Source organism: Silurus aristotelis (genome assembly GCF_946808225.1).
Source record: "Silurus aristotelis genome assembly, chromosome: 8".
In the NCBI taxonomy this organism is placed as follows: domain Eukaryota; kingdom Metazoa; phylum Chordata; class Actinopteri; order Siluriformes; family Siluridae; genus Silurus; species Silurus aristotelis.
In genome coordinates, this window is record NC_139581.1 from 26,400,608 (window position 1) to 26,417,077 (window position 16,470).

General features: G+C 38.3%; 1 long non-coding RNA gene across 2 annotated transcripts in view; it reads right to left on the reverse strand.

Moving 5' to 3' along the window:
* Window positions 1-12,687, reverse strand: part of LOC310730162 — a 374,139-nt gene extending 361,452 nt beyond the window's left edge. For both annotated transcript variants that reach the window (XR_014534742.1, XR_014534743.1), the window contains exon 1: window positions 12,584-12,687. This is a non-coding gene — a long non-coding RNA (uncharacterized lncRNA). The remainder of the gene's footprint in view (window positions 1-12,583) is intronic.
* Between the last annotated feature and the right edge of the window lie 3,783 nt (window positions 12,688-16,470).

Sequence of the window (16,470 nt, forward strand, 5' to 3'; positions counted from 1 at the left end):
ACTATGAAATACAGGAAGGCTATACAGTCTGCTCCAGGTCTAGGTCTTCCGAATTATGCCAAGCCTTTTCACGTTTATTTGCACGAACGTGGTGGTACGGCTGTGAGGATTCTAGCCCAGGAACATGGTGATAGATTTCGCCCTGTTGCATATCTTTCCAAATCTTTAGACAACATAGCACAAAGGTTGCCCTCATGCTTGCGTTCAGTGGCTGCTGATGGTCTGATAGTCCAGGATGCTGAGAAAAGGGTGCTGTCACATCCTTTGATACTGTACACCTCACATCAGGTAACAGCTATTTTACATAACCGCTACACACAAGATATGACAGATCAACGTAGATCTGGTTATGAAATCACGCTCTTGGCAACAGAAACCGTAACCATTAAGCCTTTTTCTCAGCCGCATTCAGCTGTAGTAATGCTACTAGGCTTTATTGACTTGGATGGTTTTGACGAGGCACACGATTGCCTTAAACACATTGAACAAGAGACCTTTTGTAGGCCCGATCTTTTAGAAAAGGCCCTGGAAGAGGGGGATTGCCTATATGTAGATAGATTGCGTTCAAAACCCTTTGATGTGTATTTATGTGGATATGCGGTTGTAAGATTACCTGATGAAATAGTTGAAGCTAAACCATTACCATACACATCTGCACAAGCCACAGTGTTGGTCGCACTTACAAGAGCGTCAGTTGTCTGAAGGTAAAGTAGTGACTATATACACCGATTCTAAGTATGCTTATGATGATGTGCATGATTTTGCCGAAACATGGAAGCAAAGACACTTTAAGACTGCTGATGGAAAGCCCATAGCACATTTTAATCTCATAGGCGACCTCTTAAATGCTTAAACTTCCTGCCATAGTTAAGGTTAAAGGACATGCCGCAGGTGATTCAGCGGAAATTCGGGGAAACAGTAGATTTGGACACAATACATACAAATCCTGAGATCCCGATGATGACACATATCTCCAATATACCAGATATTGACCTAAAAAAATGAGAGTCAGCCTACTATGGAGAACATAAAGTATTGGGCTTCGAAACACTGTAAATCATATTCTGCTGGTATCATTAGAGATGTAGTTGGAAAAATTGCTCTGCCTAAACTAGCTTTAATAGTGTTGGTAAAGCATTACCACGGGATGTCACACATGAGCATAGATAAAGTCACACAGGCTATGAACTCATCATACTGTATTGCTGATGTAGCTAAAACAACCAAGCTAGTGTTAGATTCATGTTTGACTTGTGCCAAAACTAACATACATTGACCTGTACAACATGATGCACTTACTTTTCCTGAGCAACGTTTCCAACACCTACAGATAGATTTCACACATTTGCCACCAGAAGGAAATTTGAGAAACCTGTTGGTTATAGTTGACAGATTCAGTAAGTGGCCAGAAGCATTTGCATGCATGACAGAGAACGCTAAACCAGTTGTAAAAATATTAACGAAAGAGATCATCTCTAGGTTTGATATTCCTCGTGTGATTGAAAGTGATAACGGCACACCTTTTGCTTCTAAAGTAACACAACATTTGGCTAAAAGCTTAGCAATTGATTGCAATTTTAATATTCCCTATCACCCACAGTAGCTGGAGTGGTAGAGTGAACGAACAGAACCATTAAGGAACGTGCTACTAAAACCTGCATTGAAACCGGGCCGAAATTGGACTGTTGTTCTCCCGGCAGTACTCACAGAAATGAGAATGACCCCATCTTCAACTACTAAACTGTCACTTTTTGAAATTCTAATGGGTCGTCCTTTCCCGACCCCATGGGCCAGGCGACGCAATGGCATTTCTTCCTTAGGTAACCTGGAAGTGATGGTGGACGACTACATTTCTGCCCTGGTTAAAATTTTTTTAATTCTATTAGTGCTGATGTCTCACTAACTCTTCCTCTGCCCACATAAAACCCATCACACCCTTTTGTGCTTAATTAGCATGTCCTGATACAAAGTCTGAAGCCTACCAAGGTCGGTGAGCCGAAGTATCGGTGTCCAGCGCATGTTCTAGCTGTAACCAGGCTTGGAGTTCTGACTGATTATTAGCCACAGTGGATACATGCAAGCAGGATCAAAACAGCACCCCCTAAATCTGTGCATTAATCGGTCTGTTGACCTAAGAAGCCTGCCTAAGTGAGTATTCAGGGCTGAAATGTTTGAGAGCCTACGGAAAGATCCTTTCTATATAGTAATAAGGGGGCCAACTCATTTGAAGTTAGTGAAGATCTGACTCACTTGACTGTTTTGCTTAGCTTACCCTGATACCCTGACCCTCTAGGTCTAAATTCTATAAAAATATGTGCATAGTTGTAACTACACTCCGAATTTTCGTAGTTCTCTTTGAACACATCATTCAGAGAGATGAAACTGCTACGTAATGTCGAGAAATTTAGCTAGTTTTAGTTATGAAAATAGAGTAGAATACCAAAATTATAAAAACAAAATAAAGGTAGTTGTGATAAGAGTATGATAGGTTTATTGGTGAATAGTATTGGACAATAACAGATGCAGTTTTGCAGATTGTGCAAAATTTTAACAACAACAACAACAAGCGGATTAGCTAGGCTACAAACCGCAGGGTATTTTTTGTCTGGTGTATAAAGGTTACCTAAGCGAGGAACCGCATAGCATGTGCATCTCGTATATGAGGGTGCACAAAAGTTCACAGTGTTTAGGGGAAGGCCAGCATAATAAAATAAAAATAAGCAAAAACAATATCATTTAAGCTTCTTAACATATAACATTGCTTATATTAGTTTAAATCCAAGCTTAATACATATAACCAATACCCATCATTAATATAGTATAATACTCAGCTTCGCTGAATTAAACTCAGTGTATAATGAGAGTTTATAAAAATCAAATAATCATGCTTAAAGAGGCAAAATTTGTTAAAGATATACACAAAAGCGCAGCATACATTATATCATCACCATCCTAATCGTGCATGTACGTCACACTTATATTTTAAAGGCTGAAAGAGCAGGTGAAGCTTTTGGATGAAGTTAGAGCCTAGAGAAGGAAGTAAAGATAAAAACGACTTGCTGGGAAAGAAAAAGTTCACGGTGAGAGAACAATGGTGTCAGGTCCTGAGGAATAAGAAGGACCAGGTTCGTCTCCAGGAGACAGTGGAGTGGTTGGAGAATATTTGGAGAAAGGAGAGTCGGAAGAAAAGGCTCAAACAGTAGTTCAGGCTTAGTTTTGGGTAGAAGCATCCTGGGTATGAACAGTAGAAGGCAAGGAGGGATGCACCTCTCCACCCTTGGACGTTGCTACTGACTCCTTCCTCTCATCCCTTTCCTCAACTATGGACTTTCTTTGCCCCTTGACCAAACAACCCAAGAAGACTTCTTGTCCCACACCGTGGCTGTCGGAGGTTTTGCGCAGCAATCGACGAGAACTCAGATCTGCAGAGAGGAAGTGGAAAAAATCACAACTCGATGTAAACCTCGCATCTTACCGCGCACTCCTGACCAAATTTTCTATGGAGGTGACTTCTTCTAAAACTGCCTTCTACAAGGAAAGCTTGGGGCCTCTGCACAAGATCCTCGTAAGCTCCACAACATATTCTACTCAACCCCCCTTCTGCACCTGCTCCATCCTCCCTGACTGCTAATGACTTTGCCTCCTTTTATGATGAGAAGATTAAGAAAATCCGCCAGACCTTCACCTTCTCCCCAACAATGACTACACAACACAGCCGACAATCCACTATGTCTCTGTCAAGCTTCTCAACCTTAACAGAAGATGAGATACTGCAAGTCATCCAATCTTGCAATCCCACTACCTGTCCTCTGGATCCAATCTCTTCAACTTTGCTTCAGACCATCACACATTAGCTCCTGCCCTTCATCTCCACAATCATCAACGGGTCATTAACATCTGGCTATGTACCAACTACCTTCAAGCAAGCATGGGTCGTTCCTATCTTGAAGAAACCTGCTCTACAGGTATCACTTCTCTCCTTTCTTTCTAAATCTCTGGAACGCACGGTTTTTAACCAACTGTCTGTCTATCTCTCACAGAACAACCTCCATGACAATAACCAGTCTGGGTTCAAAGCAGCACATTCCACAGAGACAGCCCTTTTGACTGTTTCTGAGAAACTGCATGCTGCTCGGTCAGCCAAGCTGTCATCTGTATTTATCTTCCTGGACCTTTCAGCAGCATTTGACACATTCAACCACAAGACACTTTTGTCAACCCTCAAGAGCCTCGGTATCCGCGGAACAGCATGGGAATGGTTTGCTTTCTACCTGGAAGGTAGCTCATAACAGGTAACATGGAGAGGATCCACATCTGCCCCAAGCAGACTCACCACTGGTGTCCCACAAGGCTCGGTACTTGGTCCCCTCCTTTTCTCCCTCTATACCCACTCCATTGGTGAAATCACATGGGTTTTCTTATCACTGCTATGCAGATGACACTCAACTAATCTTTTCTTTCCCTCCATCAGATACCACAGCTTCCGCTCGGATCTCGGCATGCTTGACATACATATCTTCATGGATGAGTCCTCACCAACTAAAACTCAACCCCAGCAAAATCAGAACTGCTGGTCATCCCAGGCGATTCATCTCCAGGTCAAGATCTCCAAATAACACTTCATGACTCTCTGCTCTCCCCTTCAGCCACTGCTCGTAACCTTGGAGTAACTATGGACAATGAACTGTCCTTCTTCCCACATGTTGCTAATGTGTCTCATTCTTGTAGATTTCTTCTCTACAACATCCGAAGGATTCAACCATTTCTGTCCACACAGGCTGCTCAGGTGCTTGTTCAGTCTCTTGTGATTTCAAGACTCGACTACTGCAACTCTCTGCTGGCAGGTCTTCCCCTGAACGCTATTCGTCCACTGCAAATGATCCAAAACGCAGCTGCACGGCTTGTGTTCAATCATCCCAAGATCTCCCACACCACCCCACTGCTGCGCTCCCTTCACTGGCTTCCAGTAGCTGCACGTCAAGTCAAGAGTCAAGAGGCTTTTATTGTCATTTTTACTATACACAGTGGTACACAGTACACAGTAAAAATGAAACAACATTCCTCCGGAACCCTGGTGCTACACTAAACAACAAAACAACAACAGCATAGAGCTACAACACAAACATAAAGTGCATCGAGTGCAACCTGGTGCAAACAGTGCAAACAAAAAACAGTACAGACAGACGGTGCAGACAGACAACACAAGACAAAAGACAAAAAACCAAGTATAGCGCTGACTAGTAAACCTGCTGTATACAGAACTGTGTAAGGAGAAATGTAAAAACTATACCCAGGAGAGAATACAAACAGAACAGAACAATGTAGTGCAAAACAAACAGCAGCAAGGAGGTGCAAAGACAGCATGTAAACACTGGTACCACCTTCTCTCAGAATGAGATGTAAGTACACTTCAAGGCTCTTCTCTGTTCTGGCACCAAGGTGGTGGAATGAACATCCCCTAGATGTCCGTACAGCAGAGTCCCTGACTATCTTCAAGCAACGACTAAAGACCTACCTCTTCCTGAAACACTTAAATTAGCACTTTCCAAGTTTGTAGAATTCTAGGGTTATATTTATTTAATATAAATATAACCCTAGAATTCTACAAACTTGGAAAGTTTAATTTTGACTTTTTCTAAATCAAATCTTGCCTGATTACAAAAATTAGCACTTTCCAAGTTTGTAGAATTCTAGGGTTATATTTATTTAATATAAATATAACCCTAGAATTCTACAAACTTGGAAAGTGCTAATTTTTTTAATCAGGCAAGATTTGATTTAGAAAAAGTTCAGGATAGGAAACTCGTTCGTAAAGATGCAGTCAGAGAAAATAGGAATATTTTGTACGAATACAATTTTTTTAAAATAGCACAAACTAAGATGAATACTGGAAAAATCAATTAAATTAATGCAAAGCTAAGAATACAGTATATAAAATCTATTTTACTAAGGGAGAATTCTCAGTTTTTCTCAGTCGCTTTGTAGTTTTTCTCAGATCAGAAATAAAATCCAGTAGCTGCACGTCAAGTCAAGACTCAAGAGGCTTTTATTGTCATTTTTACTATACACAGTGGTACACAGTACACAGTAAAAATGAAACAACATTCCTCCGGAACCCTGGTGCTACACTAAACAACAAAACAACAACAGCATAGAGCTACAACACAAACATAAAGTGCATCGAGTGCAACCTGGTGCAAACAGTGCAAACAAAAAACAGTACAGACAGACGGTGCAGACAGACAACACAAGACAAAAGACAAAAAACCAAGTATAGCGCTGACTAGTAAACCTGCTGTATACAGAACTGTGTAAGGAGAAATGTAAAAACTATACCCAGGAGAGAATACAAACAGAACAGAACAATGTAGTGCAAAACAAACAGCAGCAAAGGCAGCATGTAAACATTATACTGAATACAAAAGGTGCAAAGACAGCATGCAAACATTCTACTGTAATACAAGGTGCGAGTATAAATAATAATAAATAGATAAGTGCTGGTGGAGTGGATCGAGATGAGTGATGATTGTGTTTAGTCCAGGTTGTACAGTTCAGTAACACACATTTGAGTGAGTGTGTGTGTGTGTGAGTGAGTGAGTGAGTGAGTGAGTGAGTGAGTGAGTGAGTGAGTGAGTGAGTGAGTGAGTGAGTGAGGGTGTGCGAGTTCTGTTTCAGTTCTGTGTATTAAGAAGCCTGATGGCTTGTGGAAAGGAACTGTTGCACAGTCTTGTTGTTGCGGCCCGAATGCTTCGGAACCGTTTTCCGGATGGTAGGAGTGTGAAAAGTGTGTGTGTGACGGGTGTGTGTGATCGTCCACAATGCTGTGTGCTTTGCGGATGCAGCGTGTAGTGTAAATGTCCATGATAGAGGGGAGAGAGATTCCGATGATCTTCTCAGCTGTCCTCACTATCCTCTGTAGGGTCTTGCGATCCGAGACGGTGCAATTCCCAAACCAGGCAGTGATGCAGCTGCTCAGGATGCTCTCAATGGTCCCTCTGTAGAACATGATCAGGATGGGGGGAGGGAGGTGGGCTTTCCACAGCCTTCTCAGGAAGTAGAGACGCTGCTGGGCTTTCTTGGTGATGGAGCTGGTGTTATAAGTGACCAGGTGAGGTTGTCTGCCAGATGAACACCAAGGAATTTGGTGCTCTTGACGATCTCCACAGAGGATCCATCAATAATCAGTGGAGATTGGTTGCTCTGTGCTCGCCTGAAGTCCACAACCATCTCTTTCGTTTTGTCCACGTTCAGAGACAGGTTGTTTGCTCCACACCAGGCAGTTAACCATTGCACCTCTTCTCTATATGCTGACTCGTCGTTCTTGCTGATTAGACCCACCACGGTCGTGTCATCAGCGAACTTGATGATATGATTTGAGCTGTGCATTGGTGCACAGTCATGATATAGCAGAGTGAACAGCAGTGGGCTGAGCACACAGCCCTAAGGGTTCAGCCCTGAGGGTTCACAGCCCTGAGGGTCCAGTGCTCAGTGTGGTGGTGCTGGAGATGCTGTTCCCGATCCGGACTGACTGAGGTCTCCCAGTCAGGAAGTATCCAGTTGCAGAGAGAGGTGTTCAGGCCCAGAAGGTTCAACTTCTCGATCAGGTGCTGAGGAATGATTGTGTTGAATGCTGAGCTGAATCAGATTCAAAACACTGATGGTTGCCTACAAGGCCAAAAATGGACCAAGGCCATCTTACCTCAGTGACCTCATCACATCTCGCACTGCACCACGCTGTCTGAGATCCTCCAGCACTGCTCGACTGGTACCACCTTCTCTCAGAATGAGATGTAAGTACACTTCAAGGCTCTTCTCTGTTCTGGCACCAAGGTGGTGGAATGAACATCCCCTAGATGTCCGTACAGCAGAGTCCCTGACTATCTTCAAGCAACGACTAAAGACCTACCTCTTCCTGAAACACTTAAATTAGCACTTTCCAAGTTTGTAGAATTCTAGGGTTATATTTATTTAATATAAATATAACCCTAGAATTCTACAAACTTGGAAAGTTTGATTTTGACTTTTTCTAAATCAAATCTTGCCTGATTACAAAAATTAGCACTTTCCAAGTTTGTAGAATTCTAGGGTTATATTTATATTAAAAAAGAAAGTGCTAATTTTTTTAATTCAGTTTTTCTCAGTCGCTTTGTAGTTTTTCTCAGATCAGAAATAAAATTCTCAAAACTACTTGTTCAAACTCCACATCATTTAGTCATTTGTGCTCATCATAAGAACATTTCTTGTTGCTTTTATAAAATTGCGAATGCTTTTGTACATCATTTAATCGATTGTGTACAAGTGTCTGCTTTTTCCTACATTATCAGTTGTTTATGTCATGTTGATCAAAATGTATTATACAATTTTCACCTAAATGGTCTTAACCCCCAAAACATTTACGCACCAGTTGTTTGCATAAGCCATTTAATGCAAAATGGTTAAACCAGTTGTCAAAATTTGTCAAGCTCTTTTTCTTCACAGTTCTATTAAACTTTTTTGGTAAATATGTCTTGTATTGATGAATTGTGCAGATGAACCTTGAATGTCACTAATGAAGGGGCGTGTTCACTTTCAGATTAAATAATAACCAACTAGTTCTCTAAAATAGGTCAAGGCTGAATCTTGTGAATTTTTACTGTAATTTGCGAGTGTATATAAAAAGAGCAAAACACAGATTTACAATTGTTGCAAATGGATGAACAACTAGGAACCGAACATGGTCAAGAGCCAAGAATAAGAATGCATGCTGGAAGGGTGAGGAGGCAAAATAGAGGAAGAGAAAGAAGAGGCCAGAGACATAGACACATTTCAGATGAAATTAGAGCCACTATTGTGGACCATGTTGTCAATCATGGCCTCACAATGGTATTGCAAGGGATGATATCTGTTGTGATGTGGATGAAAATCTGAGGCCCGACAGACTGGGACGTCAGGGGGTAGAGACAGATTGCACTGTATAGTGCGGCATGTGCAGTTCTGCCTTAGAAGTGTTTCTTATGTTTACCTTTTGGAATTTTAATTTGTGTCTTTTTATTTTCTATTACAATGACATTATATTCTAATTTTTGTGTCAGTCCACTAGTAAAGAAAAATTTTAAAAAGTGTGAATCCTGTCCAGTCTCTTACAATCAATATCCGACATACAGTAATGTGTAAATTTGTGCTGTTGAAAGTCATAGTTGCCAATTCAGCTTAATGCATTTTCAATACTTGAAAAATGACTAAACATTTTGACTATCTTGTTCGTAAAAAACGATAAAAAGGACTTGTTATTTTGATGGCAATGATACGTTCATTGACACAAACATTTACTTTTGAGAGAAGTACTAAGGATTTTGAGCAAAAAAACAGGCTTTTGCAAGAAATCCAATGTATTGCGCTGTTTGTTCACATTGTTTTGATAATGCACTTACTGATTTGCAAATCTTAAGGATGATTTGAGAAATGCTACAAAGCGACTGAGAAAAACTGTAAGAATAGACTACCTTCCGGATAGTCTTGCTTTTAAGAAAGCTCACTCCTGGAAGGTCTTCTAGGACCAGGTTATATTGACTGGAATAAAGTGATTTGCTCCTTCTCATCTCATGACTGGAAGATTCTTCATTTGGTCTGGCTGTTTAATATTTGGCATTTTTAGACTTATTGGTAACTGATTAGTAATTGCCCGAAACTGAACGTAGAGCCACTTAATTGATGTGTCCGCTCAGGCACAGGGTCTGAGTTCCGACAGTATACCTGATAATACTGCTTATAGACATATTGAACAAGCACTGAGTATCAATTGTCTTCTGATGTCTTGGAGAAGATTAAATTACTGCCGACAAAGTTTTTTGAGAAGATTAAGGATTTATTCACGCGTGCTGAACACTACTTTGTTTTAGGATTGATTCTTGTATTGATTGTTGGAATTGTACTTTGTATGTTGCCATGTTTGATGACGATGGTAAGACAGGCCATTAAGGCCTCGGTTGGAGTGGTAATCATGAAGGATTATATGCATGTAGGGACGGAATGAAATGAAATCTGTTGTTTTTGTTTTGTCTTTATCTTTTCATTTGCAGTTTATATCACCGATCCTGTTCCCAGGAAAGAACATCCTATTTTATTGGTGTGTGATGCTAAATCATTCAGGCTTTCTTTCCAATGTGTATAGATATATATATATACTAGTCTATTGCATGCAATAAACCGAAAAAGATTGCTTCATTCGGTGTGCTGTGTGACTCTTCCCTGATATCAGAAAAGGCACAAGCTTTGTAATTTGTATAGAAAACCTCTCCATGAATTAAGTTTGGGCATGATAAAAATCTAACAAAAGTGCAATTGTTCATCGCGAAAATTGTTCAAACAAAGGTTTGAAACAAATATGACTTTCTTTTATAAAAAAAAAAAGATTGTTTTTATTAAAATATTACATTTCATATTCATAACCATAATTTCATAAAAAACTAACTTTTTCATAAAAATATGTTACTGTGAAAATATGGATTTTTATTGCATAATTTCATTATAAACCATTGAAAAGTGCAATACGTAAACAAAAAACTTTCACATGACAAACCATGGTTTGACACAATTATGACGTTTTACATAAATATGCAATTAATTAAAATTAAATTACTATAAATTTTCATATACAGAAGCGTATTTTCATGGATAACCATTGAAAAAAGTGCAATAAGTGAACGAAAAAGGTTTCATGTTAACCATGTTTGGCAAAAAATATAACCATTTGAATATGAATATGAAAAAATGTGGTAAAATATGATTTTTTTTAATATAAAAAGGAATAATTTTATGAAAATTTTTTTAATAAAAAGTGAAATAATTTAATAAAATACCGCTATATGACATCAAGTTTGTAAAATTTTGTGTCAATAAAATGACTTCATATTCATTAGCATCATTTAACTTAAATCCAAAAATTCTACGCAAAACGTGATACGAAAAACAATGGTTTGAAAATAATGACTTTTTTTAAATAAAAGTTTTGTGGTTTTGATAAAATGTTTTTATTAAAATATATAATTTCCTATTCATAATTTTATTTAAAAAAAACGTTAACCTTTACCATAAAATATGATTAATTGTGAAAATATAAATCATATGATATCGGAAAATCTTTAAAATAAGTTCAATAAGTGAATGAAAAAAAGTGAAAATGCAAATCATGTTTTGACAAAAATATGACTGTAATAAAAAAATGTGATAGGTATTGTGAAAATATGAATTTCCATATTTATAAGCATCATTTAATAGAAAATATAGTGCAATATATGAGAAAAACTTACATGAAAAACATTGGTCTGAGAAAAATATAATTTTTTTTAAATAAGAAAATATGAGATTAATGGGTAAAATATACATTTTCATTTTTATTTTCAGTTTTTCATGAAAAACTGTTAAAAAGTAAATAAATAACATGACAAATCAAGTTTTTACAAGTTATTGTGAAAAATTTGACCTCATATTCATAAGCATTATCAACTAAAAACGTTAAAAGTGCAAATGTTCAACGCAAAACAATGGTTTGAAAAAAGTTTTTTATAAAAAAAGTGAATATTACATTTCATATTCATAATCATAATTTCTTTAAAAAAAATACGTTAACCTTTATTATAAAAAAAATTGCTGTGAAAAGATACATTTTCAGATTTATAAGCATAATATACTGTCAAAAAAGTTAAAAAGAAAAATGTTACTTGACAAATGGTCTTTTTTGATAAGAATATGACTATTATTGGGAAAATGTGAATTTTCATATTAATAAACAAATTTTCATTAAAAACTGTAATAAGTAAACGAGAAAGGTGTCATGAACCAAATTATGGTTGGACACAAATATGCCTTTTTTTCATGTAAAAAATTAAATACAAAAATCCATAAGCATTTTAAGAATAAAATTAATACATTGATATTACATTAAAAAAAAATAATAAACCTGTGTTTTGACAAAAATAAGACAATCTTTCATTAAAAGATAACCATTATTTTTTTCTACCATGAATTTGATATTAAGAAGAATAATTGTAATGAAAATCTTTCAATATTGCAATAAGAGAACGAAAGTAAAGACATTTTTTTTGTTTTATATTTATAATTTTGTATACAAAAATAATCATTGGATTATTTTGAATCTTCGAACAAAATATTACATTTTTCATAGAAATATTTGTTTGTGCAAAGAAAGTCAAAATTATTCAAAAACGAAACAACAGCACATATTTGGCAACGTCTTCTACGTGCTGTCAAAAATGAGTTTCTTAGCAGCTGAAACTCCGATTCCGCAAGTCTCAGGCTTCTAGGACGAAGAGAAAGCGGTTTTTTGAACCAAGCGTATTTGCACAAACAGCATGCACTTGCCCACGATCATTTAACATGTTTATGATGAGATATGATATAACAAAACATTTTCTGACCAAAATATGATATTTTTACTATAAATATTATAGTTATTTGAAAAATATGAATTTTCATATTCATAATCATATATTTATAAAAACTGCAAAAAGTGAATGGAAATGGTTTAGAAACTCATAATTAATAAAACACGAAACAACAGCACATATTTGGCAAAGCCTTCAACCTGCTGGCAAAAATGAGTTTCTTAGCAGCTGAAACTCCGATTCCGCAAGTCTCAGGCTTCTAGGACGAAGAGAAAGCGGTTTTTCGAACCAAGAGTATTTGCACAAACAGCATACACTTGCACGCGATCATTTTACATTTATGATGAGATATGATATAACAAAACATTTTCTGACCAAAATATGACATTTTTCACAAATATATTATAGTTTTAAAAAAAATCTGAATTTTTATATTTATAATTTCATAAAAACTGCAAAAAGTGAATGAAAATGGGTTAGAAACTCATAATTAATAAAAAAAGAAACAACAGCACAAATTTAGCAAAGCCTTCAACCTACTGTCAAAAATGTTTTTTTTAGCAGCTGAAACTCCGATTCCGCAAGTCTCAGGCTTCTATTATGAAGAGAAAGCGGTTTTTCGAACCAAGAGTATTTGCACAAACAGCATGCACTTGCCCATGATAATTGTACATGTTTATGATGAGATATGATATAACAAAACATTTTCTGGCAATATATGATTTTTTTTTGTATAAATATTATAGTTATTTTAAAATATGATTTTTTTTTTATATTTATAATAATAATTTCAATAAAACTGTTAAAAATTGCAAAAAAGTGAATGAAAATGGGTTAGAAAGTCATATTTAATCAAAAACAAAACATCAGCATATATTTGGCAAAGCCTTCAACCTGCTGTCAAAAATGAGTTTCTTAGCAGCTGAAACTCCGATTCCGCAAGTCTCAGGCTTCTAGGACGAAGAGAAAGCGGTTTTTCGAACCAAACGAATTTGCACTTATAGTAGGAACTTGACAATGATAAATTTACATGAGAGATGATTTTACAAATCATTTTCTGACTAAAAAAATAACATTGTTTACATAAATATTTCTTATTGCAAAAAAATATTTTTTGCATTAGATATTGTTAAATAATTCTGATGAGATTATGCCATACCAAATATAAAGAGACATGACACATTATACTTAGTCAAAAAATATGACGTTTTGTTTAAAAAAATATATATATTTTTTGTATTCATTAGCAAATACATATTTCTGGTTACACATTATAATACAAATCATGTTTTGACAAAAATATGGCTTTTCATTAAATACGTGATGGTTCTTGTGAAAATATAAATGTTTATATTTATAAGCATGATTTATTAAAAAAACGTTAAAAAGTGCAAAATGTAAGCGACTTGAAATATAAAAAACACATGAAATGATAAAACAAATGTTTTTTTTTTATTTATTGTGGAAAATTTTTTGCATATTCATAAGCATCATTTAACTTCGAACCGTTAAAAGGGCAAAAAATTCTACGCAAAACGTGATATGACAAAGAATGGTTGGAAAATATATATTTTTTTTAATTCGTATTTTTTTTTTTAAATATAACATTTTCTATTCATAATCATAATAAAAAAATACATTAACCCTTACCTTAATAAAATGAGTAATTGTAAAACTGTAAATCATATGATCATGGAAAACCTTTAAAAAAGTGCTTTAAGTGAATGAAAAACAAAAAAGTGACAACAAAAAAATGATTTTTTCATTAAAATTTTGATAGTTTTTATTGTGAACTTTTATATTTAAAAGCATCTTTAAATGTAAAAACGTTAAAAGTGCAATATGTAAGCGAAAAACCTACATGATAAACAATGACAAATCTATACAATCTATACAAATCATATTTGACAAAAAATATAAATTTTCACAAAAAATGTGATATTGTGAAAATATGAATTTTAAAATTTATAAGCATAATTTAATGTAATAAGTTAAAAAGTGCATTATGCAAGACAAAAACTTACATTAAATACAATGGTCTGAAATACATTGTTCCTTTTTAAAAAATATATAAAAATATGAATTTTCATATTCATCAGAATAAAATGTTAAAAAGTGCAAAATTTCAATGAAAAATGTAAAATGACAAATCAAGTATTTAAAAGTTAAATTTAAAATGATGACCATATTCATTAGCATATTTTCTTAAAAAAACATTAAAAAGTGCAAATATTCATCGCAAAAACTGTTATGACAAACAATGGTTTGAAACAAAGCTGACTTTCTTTAATAAAAAAATTGTTTTTATTAAAATATTACATTTCAAATTCATAACCATAATTTCATAAACAAAGTTCCCCTTCAGGAACTCGAGCTGCGTCGAAACGCTATGGGAACGCCCCTGCGTGACCGCGCTCTGAACCACGTGTGTAATCTGACCAATAGGCGTTTGGTACGTGATGTCATCAGCGGGCGATGTTGCGTAAACAGGAAGCTACAAATGGCTGCGAGATGGACCAGACGCTAGCTTTCTGCTCGTTCAGGTAAGCGCTGTTTCGCTGTGTTTCTGATCGAGTGATGGCTGGCAGGCAAAGTTTCCGTAGGTGCGTTCATCCGTGGCGATTTATTACCGGCAAGGATTCGCATGATCGGTGCGTTGTTTGCTTGGGAGTGGAGCATGCACAATCGGCTCTCGAGGGAGTCGATTGCTCGCATTGTAGCCGCATGGCTATGTGCACGCTTTGCTCTCGGAGAGCGCTCTTTGAGAAGAGCTCTCTCCCTCGCGGCTCCGGTCCCGCTCTCGCCGAGGCGAAGCGGCGCCGGCGCTCGTGGGGCTCGCAGGCCGATTTAGCGGCGGGGTTGGAGTCGGATGAGTCAGCTTCAGCTTCGTCGGCTGAATTGAGCTTCGGCTCTATCGGAGAAGCAGGCCCGATGGCTGCTTCTTCTCCCGGTACGAGCAGCGCGGCATTACATGTCTCTCTCTCCGAGGAGGGTGAGCTGATGGATGCTAGCAAACCCGTGGAGTCCTCGCAGCCTGTGCTGTACGAGGAACTCCTCGAGGTCGTGACACGAGCCGTTGCTAAGCTGGATCTAGCTTGGCCGGTGGAGCAGCAGAAACAGCGCGCACCCAGTAAGCTGGATGAGCGCTTTCTGCGTCCTGTGTCGCTTCCGAGGTGTCCAGTTCCTGGGAGACCCCGTACTCAGCGCGTTCTTCGTCTCGCCACTCCTCGCTCTATGCGAATGTGGTTGGGGCTAAGGCGTGCGGCTATGGGGCGATGCCGTGTGTTGAAGAGACGCTAGCCAGCTATCTCTCTCCTGGCGTGGCTTCGTCGCTAAAGGCTCCGATGTACATCGGCTTTGGTAGGGAAGGCTTACGCGGCAGCAGGTCAGGCTGCGGGATGTCTCCACACCATGGGTGTGTTGCAGGCATACCAGGCTGACCTGCTACGTGATTTGGATGAGGGACTTAGCTCTGGGGCCTCTGACATTAAGGAGTTGCGTCGCGCTGCCGACTTAACCCTTCGGGCCACGAAACACACGGCGCGGGCCGTTGGTCGGTCCATGGTGGCCCTGGTGGCCACAGAGAGGCATCTGTGGCTCACCTTGTCCGACCTCCCGGACAAGGATCGAGCTGTGCTCTTGAACGCACCGATGGCTCCTCCTGGCCTGTTTGGCGACGCGGTGACGGCGGTCGTGAACAGGTTTCAGGAGTCTAAGAAGCAGTCGGCTGCGTTTCAGCAGTACCTCCCTCGCTGATCACGTGGGGCTGGTCAGCGGCAGCCCCAGCCCGGTCCCTCCGGGCACCGCGAAGCCCAGAAACAGAGTGTTGCCACCCGGTCTCCACGGACAGGGCCTAAGGGTCCGAGGCATCGCTCTGGGCCCAAGAAGGAGCGAGCTGACCTGAGGGTCACCCTCGCCTCCAGCAAACGGGCTGTGGTGCGGAAATCCTGACGATCTTCAGTCGAAGGGACGGTGCACACCTCGGTTCAAGAGTCGGGCTTCTACAGCCCGTACTTCGTCGTTCCGAAGAAGGATGGTGGGTTGCGTCCCATTCTGGATCTTCGCTCCTCGAACCGCTCTCTCAGGA